Below are 15,130 nucleotides of genomic sequence, written 5' to 3'. Positions count from 1 at the left end.
GAGTTCTAGTAATGTTAATACCGGTCGATAATTATCTACTGTAGAATAGCAGTGTAGCTGAAAGATGTACAATATTCCATCGCGTAACATTGATACCCGCAAGCAAATACCAAAGTTAGAGCATTAAACAAGAGGCACGTACCCAATGTGAACACAAATCACTGTAATCATAGTTAATTTTAATTTATGTCACACTCACCTAGCAGCCCACGTTTGGACATGGCTTTGAAATTCCCCTGTGGCTCATACTATTATCAAATATAATTAAAATTGATTATCAACCAACCGTCTTACCGGTGGCGCTGCGTAGTATTTCGATTTCGGCTGCTCGCTGTCCCCAAGCGGGAGTCGGTGTTGCAAAAGTTAGATCAGCAACTCGCTCCCGGTGGTATCAGCGTTGCATGCCATTTGTGCTAGTTTCGCTACTCTTTCTTCCAGTTCGGTGGAAACCACGAATAGTTAGCTGCTACCAATTATTGATTGCTTGGGGTAATTTGGATACTTCTGTGCTTTGATTGTGGTCATACCGATGACGGATGTTATGTGATTTCACACACACACCCACACGGTACATATCAAGGCCGTTTTGTCCGAATGAAGCTTTCAGTGGATATGTGTTTGGTGTGGTAAACCGAATGCAAAACGCACTTACTTTCACGACTGTACTAAAACTGGCGGACTTTATGTGCGTATCATAAATGGGAACGTGATATACAGCGCGTATCTGCATGCAAATAACACAAATTCCACCAAACTAAGATGTATGTGGTAAAGCGCGGTATTACACCACGGATGCGTGGTTTTTTTCCCGCCCAACCTTGTTTTATGGCTTTGGCTCTGAAACAATTTCTGAAAAAGCTTTCTTCCTTTATATCATTAAGTTTGCTTTACGATAGTGACTTTAAAAGGCAGTATGATCTTTTTTTTTACTGTTGTGTATTAGATGCAAATGCCATTTCCTACGTACATAGGATCAGGTTAGGGACATAATCTTGCGCAAATTTACCTGTGCTTTAAGATCCGTCCTAGCTGGTGCTTCTTGATTCCATCGGTCAGTCCCGTACCTTTCGGCAACCGTGCGTTGGGTGGCGGAGGATGAACAAAACTATTCGGCTGAGCTATGCATAATATAAATGCTTCCGATGGATGGGATGGTTCGTGGCTCTTTTCCACAAGTAATAATTTTTCGCATATTTAAAAAAAAGTATCTCAGTCAGGTGCAATTTGTGCTCGCTTTTGGAATGTTGCAGTCAAAAAAAAATGACGGTTCTTACCAACCGTTGGATGTTGGTATGGTAGCACAAGTTTTGTCCAATTAGGATTCAAGGACGACAAGGTAGGTGGGATTGATGCATATTAAACGATGTTTTTTTTTTAATTTATGGAAGCGTTCATTTTAACGAATACGCATAATAGCATATAATATTCAACATAGCATGTGATACTTAAAATGTTGTCAATAATAGGGATTCAAAAGTATTTCTTTACATTCAACAATTTTCTTCTCAAATTAACCATTTCTAAATTACACCAATCTACGAATCTATAGTGTAAGATAAGTATTAAAAGTTACCTCAAATTTTCGTAACATTTTTCTTTAGTCGGTTTTTTGTTATTAAATCGATATATGCTATAGTAAGCGAACCACACACTTTCATATGGTCGTTCAATATTATGAATTTAAAAATCCTTCGCCAACGAAATGTTCGCTCGCAAAAGAAAATAAACATTCGTATAGATCTGGTATATTAAATCCGAAATGTACCATTCGCGTGCAAAAACCACTAGCATCGATTATAGGGCCCGTGTCTGTTGCTGTACGGCGCACTGGCCGGATAGCGAAGAGTTCTTACAGTTGGGAGAAATTGCTGCTTCCATCGTATTATTGCTAACGACCCTCATAACAACTTTCATAAGTTCATTATAGCCAATATGATGAGGTCGTTGAAGTAATGGTTGTAAGGTACGCAAGCAGGTAAACGGGTAGTAAGTGCGGCCAACATTTTGTGGGCTTCGCCCATTCCGTGGGAAAGGTTATGTCGTTCATGATCCTTTCAAAAGAGGACTGATATTGATTTTTCGGCTGAACACTTCCGGGCATAGTGATGCTGAAATTTATGAAGCTTTTCGAAAAGCTGTGCCAAAGCTTTTTCACATGCAATGAATAAATGGGGTCAAAATGTATCGGAAAACTTTTCTCTTTGCGCAAAGTTGTGTAGTTTTATACATTGAAATTTAATAGCTTTTCCGTCAATTCAACGTAGAATATATATTGTTCAGTCTCAGAAATTTATAACACATCATTTAAATCAATACATTATTTTACTACTTAATGGTAGTATTCGACGGAAGCAACATAAAAACCGGTTTTGCTACCGGTTAAACTAACTTTGTACAAGTGTCATCCTTGAAAGTAACCTGTCAATTTGTAATTCACTATTTGGCACCATACAGGCCATCGCCGTGGTGTGAAATTTAGGCAACAGCTGTTAAACGCGTTGATGGCTCAATTTTTAACATATCGTTTCCTCGCCTCGAAAGGGATGGTTCATTAAATGCAGCATTCCACGGTACGGTTATTGTGTAGGAACGTGCTAAGGCTTCACTCGTTAGTGACAAGCAGCTTAGAAGAGGTTGCTTACGGAATGGATATAAGCAGTTTCCAGCCTTAACCATGATAACACCCATTCCCATTCGGCTTGAGGTTATCCCAATTTGCTATCTCTTCCTTCCAAAACCCGCTGTTCCTCCGCGCAGTCGATCAATAGTTGTTTCGGGTAGGTGGTTGGTTCGTGTGCATTCCACGGTCGTCGAAACGGATCACACGGCCGAACGAGGGAAAACCTTGTCACATACCTAATAGGCGGCACAGGTAACAGAATAGAGCTCGGTGGACGATAAAAGGACGAAATGAAAATTACCAACCTCACTCAGTCGGCTTCCGGTGCTTTTTGAACGGTCGGTCCCATTCTTTCATCGAGGATGCCGAACCCATAGCCGATTTGAATAGCCTACAAAAGGTAAACGAAAATGGCTACATCCGGTCGCAGCTTGCGACAAGGGCAAGGGCATGTAATCTTGGCTAGGTCCAAATTTTCCCATAATATTGTACTCCCTCCCCTTCGGAATGCTCTTGCGAGAGTTCTTCGTTGGAGTGGCAGTAGGTTTGAGTGCTTCCCATCAGCGATGGGTAGAGCTGGTGCGTCATTTTCCTTCTTAAAGTTTCTTGCTCTACCGGACGTGCGCTTTACACGTAATAACCTAAATATGACAAATTATAATTTTACCTTTCTCTCACTGGTTTCTGCACGCTCGAGCCGTCTTTTAGCAAGCTTCCCGAACGTTTCCATCTCCACGTTTTCTAAGTATTTCTACAAAATTCCACACCGCAAGTGAATTATTTTGACTAGGAACGTTTTCGTCTTTTTTCTGCTCACTTTTGCTCATAATTTTAATTTGTCATCGTCATCGTGCTCCACCAGCAGCACACAAAGGATGACTGACTCACATGGAAAGGAAGAAACAAAAAAGAGCACCCTCTAATTCCACCGAAGGTTATTGGGTTGCATAAATCAAGTGGGTTATTGTGCGGTCATATCGAACGTTGTCAGCCGCGGTGGTGAATTCGTAAAAGGTGTGCCGAATTAGCGCACACCATCGCAGGCATGAGGTACATTGTGAGTAGAAACCATGGAATGGAAAGATATGAATTAAAGCCGTGCGGACAGGTAGTTAAGTCCGGCATTGAAGGAGCTGAAAACGTTATGAGACATTATGAGGAACAACAATGAAGTGATTTACAGCGGTGTTAATTTTCATCGCGAACTATGAAGCTAAGAACAGGGAATAAAAGAACGCTAAAAGAAAATGTACTTTACCATCCAGTCAAAAGTTAAAGAAATTTTAAGGCTTAAGGTACTGTTAGTTTCGTGGAACATGTTACAAATTGAGATAGAGGAATCGTGGACCATTGAAAAAAAATAAAAGCTTCCTTTAATATTCCCTCAATTGTCTGAATCTCATAGATTTTTGGCATTTTGTTTAAATCCGGTGAATCATTTTGTTCAAAATATTCTCTTGTAACATGACAAGTTAAAAGCTTTGCAAAAGTGTCAGTCAAAAAAGCTTAGATTAGATCCGAATTCATCTTGTAAAACATTTTGAAGTTGGTAAGAATCCCAGACGTTCCTTGATATTTTCCAGTTCTACTTGAGCAGAGTCCAAAAAAGGTTTCAAATTTTCCATTTAAAATCGAACTGTTGCTAAAAGCCTGCCTTGCTGAAACTTGATTCATCGAAAGATCCGTAATATTTTGTGAGACTAATATAGTTTATTTGTGTTTTACTTTCTTCCAGTGAACTGGTTAATGGCAAGAAATGCACATACGGGTAAATGCACAAATCTGGTCTGACATACGAAGGTGTAGTCAATAATGAAAGCATATTCTACGCTTTGAAGATGTACCTTACTGCTGGTATTTGTCTGCTGGTAGACTAAGCATTTACCATGGCACATTCGTACTTGAGGAGCACATTGAATAGGGGATCAGATTCTTATGCAGAGATTGCAGACCCAAAATTACAAAAGTGGATGTACAGGATGGTCGTTTACTTACTGGCCTGTGTTTGCAAGCTTTATTGTTTGTCTTCATGTGGGTCGGCACCTTAAGTTCTTACGCTGAATTCCTATCGCTTGGAAGTTTGAGCAAACTAATTTAAAGGGCGTGTCTGTGCAAATGATGCATATGACTTACATAGCATAGTACAATCTGTTTTATTTATCATTTATATAGTGTTTCTTGTCTAATACCTGCTTCACTTATTTCCAGCACAATTAACAATGAAATGTGTATACAATAAAATGCTATCGGTAAAAAATAATCATCTGTCAGAGCATTAAACTGTTCCCGTGAAAACATCCCCCGACACGCAATTATTTTGCATCCAACCGCGTCCGGTGATATTAGCATTTGTATTATTTATAGGGAAATTAATTTGCATATCATAGCGACACTTAAAAACACTACGACTGCACGCCTAGTTGCTGCACAGTCCCTTCCCAAGGTATGTTGGTGGTAATGCAACACTGACAAACATTGCCAATGCACGAAAACGGATAAGTCATGAGATCGTACGAATAAATCATCCATATTAGCGCTAAAGTACAGTGCACAGCCGGCACGATATGATAGGCAGGCGTACTGCTGCACGCAGCAGTAATAGAAACGCTTGGTGCACGATCATTTTGTGTACCCTTTTGTTTGGTGCAATCTTTTTCAAACACCAGCACTGAAACGAGATTTTAATTAATACATATCCCGACCGAAATGAACTGTAAACCACATTATTAAGGGCGGGAACGGTTCGTTCGTTCGTCACAGTGTGGTGGGTTTTGTGGTGGTCTTTGCAGGCGAGAGCTGCACCGAGACGTGAGGTCGCCGGTGATTGAAAATCATGTACCGGTTACGATTTAGGACACTCGCAGCGTTACATCGTGACACCGAACACACGGGAAAGTGGCAGAAATGCATGCATGCATGTATACGTGCGTTTCCACGGCATGGCGAATATGGCAGGTGTGCTATTGTAATTATGAACAGTTTAATTAGATTGCACCACCTGGCCCGGTGTGCCGGAGAAATGAATGCTAAACATGCAATGCTGTGATGAGTAATAAGGTCCTGGTGGTTGATACACGGGCGAATATGGACCCGATACAATGTGTAGATAACCAACATGATTCTCAATTTAGCGAATATAAAGCATAAATTACTCAATGGAGATAATAAAGCAATCATTCAATGGTGCATCGATCACATTACTGTCATCTTGGTACATTGCTACCTAAAGCTTGATACAAACAAACGAAACATCATCAAACATGGTGTTTGCGTCCTTCGGTTGTACTTGTTCAAAGGTGTGCTGTGTTTGTTTTGTTGAAACCTTATATTCGCTATAGGTTTCTGGTTGAATGTTTTCGATTTTTTAATCGCTTTCACACAAACGTTAATTGAAGCGCCCAGTATCAGGAATACTTACAGATCAAACCATACCATTCAGAGAAATAATAACAATCTATGTGATGCCTGCCGAGTTCGGTTGAATCATAATGAGCACCCGCCATGTTCGTGTATCCCCCAATGGGCCCACGTTTGATTATATTGCGCCCAGCCCGCGACGTTGAACCGCGGCTTATGTGTATACGCTTGCATACGTAAAATGGGACCCGAAAGAGAAATTTTTCATCCACACGCAATGTAGAGCTTCACCGCAACGGTGCCGAACAAAATGGCGGGGAAATAAAAGCAACAAACCGAAATAAAACAAATCAAAATAATAATATAAAAAGAACACGATAAAAGTCTAATGTGTTTGTTAGTGCCATTTTTCGACGAATTAATTCCTGCGGGAGGCTAAAATATGCTGAGAAAATTCTGGAACGTGGTATGCTTTTCATATTTTGCGTGCTCGGGTACATGGACGGTGTTGTGCTGTTGATATACGCATGAAAACCACACAAAACCGTAGGATTTCAAGTAGAAATTGGTATTCGTAAGGGGAATTTGGGATGCAAAGTATTACGCGCAGTCGATCGAAGGCAATTGCTCAGGGATGCAGCTTATTGTTAAACTCCTGCCGAAACTTTTGGTTCAATTAAATTAAGATTTCAAGAGATTTAAGGGGAAATCAGCTTCCCCTAAACCTCCTAGAACAGCTCCTAAATAATGGAAGGGTATTGAAGAATTTGTTGTGAATTTTCTCAGAATATTTATGAACTTTTTCGTTCCAAATATGAAAAATTTATTGAAGCCGAGCTGAAGTAACTGCCCGGCGTATGAGACATTATGCGACCGTACAAAAATTCGACGTAGAGACAATATTCGACGATATTATCTAGAATCCTGCACCACCTGCCGTCTCCTGGGATCCATAAAATTGTTGAGTGTAATTAAAACTGATTCTACGCTTTGCTGCTGTATACGCGTGCGACACGAGCTACGGTAGCGCCCGGTAGAAACCGCATGCGGTGTCTGCAAAAGTGTTTTCATCTCCGACCCGTCGACAGCGTTGACACACACGCTTTACGGTAATTGAAAATTACATTCGATCTTATCTTACCGATGGGCAATGATTTAATAGGTACTCTGAAAGGCTGGCCATGTCGAAGTGTCACTGGGTCCCTGGTTGGTAGTAAAATTAAACGCTCTCATTTTGCCATGATAATGTGAAACTAGTGTTGGATGGATTGATTTATGGGAACGGTTAATGGTGCTAGAAAAACTGGCTTCGGTCACATATAATCTTTGTTTATGGCTACGGAGCACCCAAGGCAGTGGCCGGTGTTGGTGTAGCTTGTGACGGGCGGCTTTTTGCTGCAAATAAAACTAATCCAGCGGATTGCTAGTGGTTTGCTAATGCTCATTTTGGCAAGGTTAGTTAGATAATGTTAATGCGCTTCTTTGTGTACATCGCTTGACCTATTCCACCTTATTTTGACCAGCGACCTTAGCTGTCCATCATAGGTCAGCCGAAAAACAAAACAAAGTTCACTATAACGCTGCTGACAGCAACAGCAAGCGAGCCCCACCTGCAAGCGTCCAGGCTACTCGAGGACATAATTAATGATATGTTTATTACCTATCAGAACCAACGCCTCTCAAAACCGGACACTGGGCAACTGGGGCGCTTTGGCACCGACACCAGATAGGGTAAATGATTGATGCCAGCGGGTCGACCTTTTCGCTGTTTTCCGACACAAGCAACAGGCAACCGGTTCATGGATTTTTCGATCGGATGTGGGGTGTGTGTGTACGCGTCCTTTTGGCGCTGGGTGCTATTAGTTGATCATTTAGCAAGCTAGAACAGAAGCCCCAAGCTCATCGGAGTATATTACGTGACACAAAAAGGTGGAGCAAACGACAAAACGTCGTACAAGAAGAGAAAAACTTAGTTTGGGAAGTTGTTTCTTTTTCTTTACGAGCTATTTTAGCTTATAATTAAGCCAATCGCTTCGACGAGCGTCTAATAGGGGTTGAAGTTACAAGATTGATTTTCCGATTGAATGCTTGCTCAAGCATGGTGAGTTGTCTGAAGCTGTAGATAATCGTTGCTCAAGCAACAGTTTAATTTTTCTTTTTTCGGACTCGCTTGTACTTTGATCTTGATACTCGCAAGTTTAAACAACGCGTTTGAGTACACTCATCAGGTTTGGTGATTTCGTTCCACGTTTTGCGTAGCCGGGTGCGGTTAACGTTAAATGGAAGATAAATCTTTACCGTGCGAAGTGTTCTATCGGCGATATAATCTTCACGAACGATGAGCCAACATCAAGTAAACACGAGTACCACACGCTGCTCCAAGTGGCCGTGAGGCCGTACCAGAAGTGCGTACCTCTTGTTTGATATGATTTTCAATCCGCTCACGCTCGCTGGCTGGGAACCGGCAATGGAAATTTTCAGAAAAGGAAGATTAATTAAACATCATTCCTCCGGCAGGCAGCTTTCGACTCCCGGCCGGATCACGAGTGGGAGCATCTTATCGTCCCGGAAGCGAAACGAATGCCGGGAGGCTTCGGCTTTAATTAATTGCATTATACAGATCGGTGGTGGCCGGGTGGTGCAGAGTTTATGTTTCGAGAGAATTAGAGCTGAGACGAAGCATGAAATTGGTCCCACGCAGATGGCCCACGTTTGGCGCAAATGACATTCGCGCGAATGATGCATAAGGTGAAAATATATGTTTTTTCATAAAATTGAGACAAGTAAAGGTAATAGTTTATGTATTTTATGTTGGTGGTGATTTGTAAATTCATGCAAGAGCGTGAAACATAATGTTTGTAAGTTTCATCTCAAACAGGAATTTGATACATCGGACTGGTGCGATACTTTTGGAAACAATCGTCGCATAAGATGGTAATAAATTGATGACCAGAGTCATCTTACAGGGATTCAATGGAAATTAGTGAAAGTTACTCAAAAAATTTAACATTTTACCGAAGTTAATAAAGAAAACTATTAATGATTCAACATGTACGAATGCGTTAATTTGATCTCGATGGATTGGTTGGTTTATGTAATATAGTATATGAAAAATATTCTCAGTGGCACAAGAGCTGAGTAATCATCGGGTAACTAATCTACGCCAACACATACTAGACATAGTATGTCAATAACATCAATTAAACATAGAATTTTGGCAAATATTGCATGTGTCTGTCAGAGAACATGCTGGTTATTAAAACTCGTAGTGATTGTTTTGTATTTTTTAAGTATGTTTTTAAATTTATGTACAGAAATTTTTCAATGACTTATTACATCAAAACATAGTTGTAGCTGTAAAATGGATTCGAAGCGTGCTGTTGATGACTAATGATACCGTCCATTGATTACACAGTGGGAGCATTAGTTATCTAAATTATGTATTTGAGTGGAAAAGAGGTTAACGATGGTAGAACGATCAATGGTTCTACAGCTTCAATTTCTGCCATGCTCCTTCATTCAGCATCATTCCACCCATCCGTGTCTGCTAACTGTGAATGGGTATAGCGCCGCACGATACACGCTCAATGTCATGCAGGTTTGACGATCCCATTCAGCGGATTTCATCCATATAACTATCGTCGAGCAAAACAGCACCGTGCGAACCATGCACTTCGGGGGACATCTCGACAGGCGGTGCATTTCAGACAAACGAACAATTTGCACTTGCTACTCGGGAAGAAACGACCGGCTTACAGCCGTTTGAAACTCCTGGTCACGGTTCCGAGAGGTAAATGGTTTCGAGAATGTTGTGGTGCAATCGATTTTGCGTCTGTTGCGTAGTCTTGTGCCGTTTTGCCAATGGATGCGCTGTAGCCGATGGAAAGATGCCTTTTGGATCTATGTTAACAATGCTAGACACTACTGGTCCGAATACCGATCCATCGTTTCGAATCGAGTTCGGATGTACGGGATGTGTGGGATAGACAAACTTTGGTACATCATTCAGGTCGATGGTACGGATGCCGTCTTCAACAATGCCATCAGAATTGGTTATTGTTTTTCGTCTCCAAATGTAACGCGGTAGCAATATTGCTTTGCCACCTCAACGTGCACGGGTTTTTACCGATGCACCGTAGCTATTACGTATCGCAAATGCAACCGGTTCGGTGGGAAATGTGGCACCTTTCTTATGCACTGCTTACTGGATGTGGTTAAGCCCGTCAAACCGCTGGAAAATATTGAACCCATTTCACAGGGCAGTGGCACGACATCTGTACATAAGTTTGTGTGCGTGCATTTTTAACCGACTCGCTGTTCTGCGGAGACTCTTAGCAGTGACTGAGTTGATATTCGTGTTGCGTTATTTGTACGCCACAGTGACCACAGGTGGGGATAAAAAAATAATTTACCGATATCCTGCGGCGACTGAAATAAACAGATCGCACAGTGTTTGTGTACGCGGTTGATGGTCACATAATTAGCATTTTGTTACGAACAACAAACAGGCTTGAAATTGGTTAAATTGGTGGTATTTTGGATAGGCTTGTCAACATATTCTTGGAAACAGGAATTAAAAGTTGGAACAGCACTGCACGAACATTGTTACCTGAGAGCAACATGGACCAAAAGACAAATTTAAGCAAAATCATGATATGTATCGTGGAGAATGCTTCTGCTTCAGGATATCTAACAAAAATCAAAACCGTAAAAAGCATGAGACATACGATAGGCCTGAAAACCACATTGGGCCTTTCAACGATACTCAGCAATAATTCATGAACAATGCTTCCTTTCAATCTCCATTCGTTCGGTTTATCGTGAACTTGGTACCGAAGCAAAACACACAACTAGAGGGAAAGCGTAGGACAAATTTATAGCCGCTTGAAATCACTCAAGCGTAACATATTGAAGGGTTATTTCATTTGCTCGCGTTACATAATTTAACTGCACTCACGATACGCAAACGGTACGCACCCGAAAAACGTGGCACGATAAATTGCGTAATCGATTAAGACACAATGGAAAACGGTCGGGCAGAAGAACCACCGCAGCCACGAAACAGGCATAAAGCGAGCAAGCGAACGAAGCCCCATTCTCCATGTCATGCCGTGGAAAACCACAAAACACCGAAAAGACACGTTCTTTGTCGAACGCCGAGTTTCAGGGCCGTTTGGCACAAGAAAGTTGAAGGCATGACCGCTTTCCATCGGGCTGGGAAGAATACACCAACCATAAATCATGGTCACTTCACCCGAAGCGACTCACGGCCGGAGAAGATTTGTTGAACAACTGGAATCAAATCCGGAATTTAGAGTCTAATAAAAAACGAATAAAACTCCGTTTCGCGCAGCAAAACGCAGGGCGGACCAACCATCGTGGTTTCGGGTGAAAGTAATTTACTTTTACTTAAGGGTTTTGCTTGTCGCGGAAATTTGTTTCTTTTTATTCTGCGAGTAGCAAATACCAGCGAGCGTGGAAAAGGTAGCCACGAATCGTTCTCATCGCGCGACAGTCCTGCGGGGGCCATTGTTGTGCGTTGTCATTTTAGCGTGGGTTGCCAGTTCTGTTACTGCCACGCCACTGGGCTACGGCGGAGACGCTGGCAAAACTGTGTAGCAAATTTTGGATTCTTTACCTTTGCCGTTCGTTTGGCAAACTTTTATTTCCCCGTGTTTCGTGCCCGTGCTTGCGCTACTCTGTTTGATTGTGTTTGCGTTGTGGGATGATGGGTATCAAATGTAACGCCACCACCTGTGGGTGAAAGGTGTTTAAATTTTCGCCATTCGCCTGTTTGATGCCTTGTCGCCAGCGAACGAATGGGTCGCGCTGTTAAATTTACGATGAAAACCAGAATAAATAATTCAATAGGCCGCGTAAGGTCAGCAAAGTGCATGATAAAGTTAGACGCTATACCAAGGATGAGCTGCTAATGGAATTATTTGTTCGAGTGATAATGGCAACGCGGCGGTTGTGTAACGGTTTGTGAGGCATTTTGGATGAACGTTATGCTTTGTATGACTCAATCGGTTTTTTAAGGGGTTATATACAGACAACGTAGTTTAAAATCATCGATCAATATTTTCTGTAAGTTCAAAGCATAGGGAACATTTAACGAAAATGTCAAAACCAACATCAACCAAAACAAATGTCAAAAAAGAAATATTATAGGAAGGGATACTAGCCACTGTTCTTTAGGTGATAAGAGATAATGTTCAAGATAAAGATAAAACTAAAATGCAGTTCTGAGACAAGGGATTTGTCCTGAACAGACTAAACTCTCTTGGTTGCGCTACAGAGTAAAATGCACTGAATATTTTTTTGCCCCGTATAATTGGAAGGACAATGAAATAATTGATACAATGACGAACTCCACGAGGTGCACGATGAACTCATTATTGTACAACGCATCCTACTCGCCAGGGCCAGGGGAGCTGTTCATGTCAGCTGGTTTAATTTATCATGAATTGTTTGCCGAAACGGTGTGACCTTCTCAACTCCTCTCAATTAAATTTTATATAAAGAAAAACAAATTTTATAAAAAAAAACAATGCATTATTTGTAGTGATATCAACCACCATTTTGTTTCAAGTTAGCGTTTTTAAAGTTAAAATGTTTTCAACTTACGAATATATTATAACTTAAACAACTTAAACATAATGAATATGATCTATTGTTTGGGATCATTTTGACTTAGTCATGAAATTAAAGATAATTGTAGCAAGAAAAGTAGTTCTAGGTGTCTGCTTACACCAGAATGCTGTTTATTTTTTGAAAAAGTTCCCGAATGAATCTCTCTTATAATATTACCTACAGAGTTAAACGATTATTTTCAATAGAGAGAGGCAAGATTCCTTCAGCGAGAAAGTGTCTACATGCCCGATCAACAGTAACATAAACGTAGCAATTTCTTTCGAATGATACTTACCACGTTTCATTGGGGATGTAAATAAACAAATAAGCAATGAACGTAATTAAACGTCTACAAACCGTCACATCTGTTGTCTGTTTCAATTTTCTCCGTGTACACAATCAATACGCGATCGGTTCAATTTCAACGCTTCGTGTCGCATTTATTTCGAGCATCCATTTTCCTGTTCTTCATTTCGTTTGATTCTACTATCTCTGTTCGTCTTGGTATCGCAATTCGAATGCATTTACCCCGAAACTTGCTGTGTGTACAGTACGCTTTTTGTTCTGTTTGGTTTTTTGGAATGCGCGCTTCTCCGTTGTGCTTTACATGTAGTTTAATTTCCCATCAAATTTGTTTTGTTACCTTTTGTTTAAAGTGGCGCCATTTGGATTCTTGTCAATATTTTTAGATAGCTCATTAATTTCAGAAATATTTACATTGTTAAAAGTACATTTTATCCCACTTGCACATCACTGGTCTTGAAATGACGCGTTTGGCAAGTACGTAACGATTTGCTCAACATGTTGCCCGTTGTTTTGTTTACCTTTGGCGGGCGGATACTTCGCACGCCTGTGGTAGCGCAGGGTATGAAAAGGTTGTACACGCCGTATGGAAGAAAGGATGCTATTTGTATCCTTTACGTTCACACACAGAAACGCATGCCTATTAGTGCTTAGTTTTAGTACTTGGGAGTGAGTTTGAACGACGACACACAATATTAGCTAGTTCCTGTGTTTTTGTTTTCTCCCAACCATCCACGGCAACAACCACGATTGATACAACAGAACAGTGAAATGGAAACTTTTCCTAATAATGTTGATAGAAAATTAAAGCTTATCGATGTACGGGCAAGGGAGGAATGTATTCGGGCGCAACATGCATGTAGAGATGCTATCATTTCCGAATCAATTTCATATTTGTGTGTTTTGTTTGCTGATGCTTTGCGGTTGGGATTTTCCACCCGACTACATTACCGGGCCGTGGATTTTCTCGCCCAGTTCGTCATCTGGTCGTCGTCGAACACAAGTACTCTTCAGAAAGGTCAGTCTTTAGAAATTCTATTAAAATTAAACCAACAAAGATAAAATCTTTTGTCACACCGCCAAAACTTTGCGTTTCGTTTACACTATTTTTTTACTGTGTAAACGTTCTGCGTATCTATGCGAACAGATTTCCCATGCTTTACACCCCGATCATACCTTTTCAGTAGATGTGTTTGGTTTTCGTTTTACGAAAGGAATAGTAAAATTGTCGTGCGTGTCGCTTCGAGCCGCACGCAAACCGACAATTATCCAACTGCGGTCGCACCATACCGACACGTCGACCGATAATTCCTCATTAATCTTGGCGCGTTTTTAAACAGAACGTGACACCATTTGCCTTAACTTTATTGGGAGTGAATAATTGTATTTTTGTAGTGTTTCATCATGGTTTGGCATGAAATAAAGCTAAACAACGGTTTAAAAGTTGTGCCTTGTGCTCCTTAAACACGGTACTTGTTTCGCAACAGATAGAAATCAGGAAAAAGGTGAACTATGCTGAACCAATTCGGGGAGAAAAAAAAACTCTCCAAAAATGATTAACCATAATTATAAGCTTCATGTTTTGTTCCCCCGTTCTCTGACACTTGGGTTATTAATAATGAAGGCTGTTGTTCATTTAGGCCCATAATTAAAACTGGTTGCTTTTTGTTGATGGTACCGCTCTCACTTCATTAAACGTGTTGGGGGGGGTTTCGGATTCCTATGTAGAGAATGAGGTTATGGGAGCAGAATTCCATGAAAATGCACAAATCACAAGTCACCGGAAAAAAAATATGTTTTTCCCATTGTCCAGCAGTAGCGACGATCCTTGATGGGGACACCGGTAATACCAACAATGAAACAAGCAACAACAAGGGTAAAAAGACATACAACAAACCCATCCCAAATAACATTCCAACCCCTTATCTCGCTCGCTTATGGCGGCTTATCAAATACTTAATCAAAGATACAACTGTGTCCGGGGAAAATGTGTTATCATACTCTACCGGTGTTCTCAATCCAGTGTTCGGGTTCTCGCAACATCCACACAAAACCGGTACCGGATAACCGTGCGCGCGGCACATTATGTCCGGCAGCATGCCCCTGTCGCCCGGAACTGGGAAGGAGTTTATTATGTACAAAGAGATTTTTATTGTTATTGTTATTATTTCCTAGAATTTATGGTGCCGCCTCCTTGGTCCTACATTCAAACAAAAG

This window comes from Anopheles marshallii, chromosome 2, assembly GCF_943734725.1.
Source record: "Anopheles marshallii chromosome 2, idAnoMarsDA_429_01, whole genome shotgun sequence".
NCBI classification, from domain to species: Eukaryota; Metazoa; Arthropoda; class Insecta; order Diptera; family Culicidae; genus Anopheles; species Anopheles marshallii.
The sequence above is the reverse complement of the archived record's forward strand: the minus strand, read 5'-3'. Positions refer to the sequence as shown.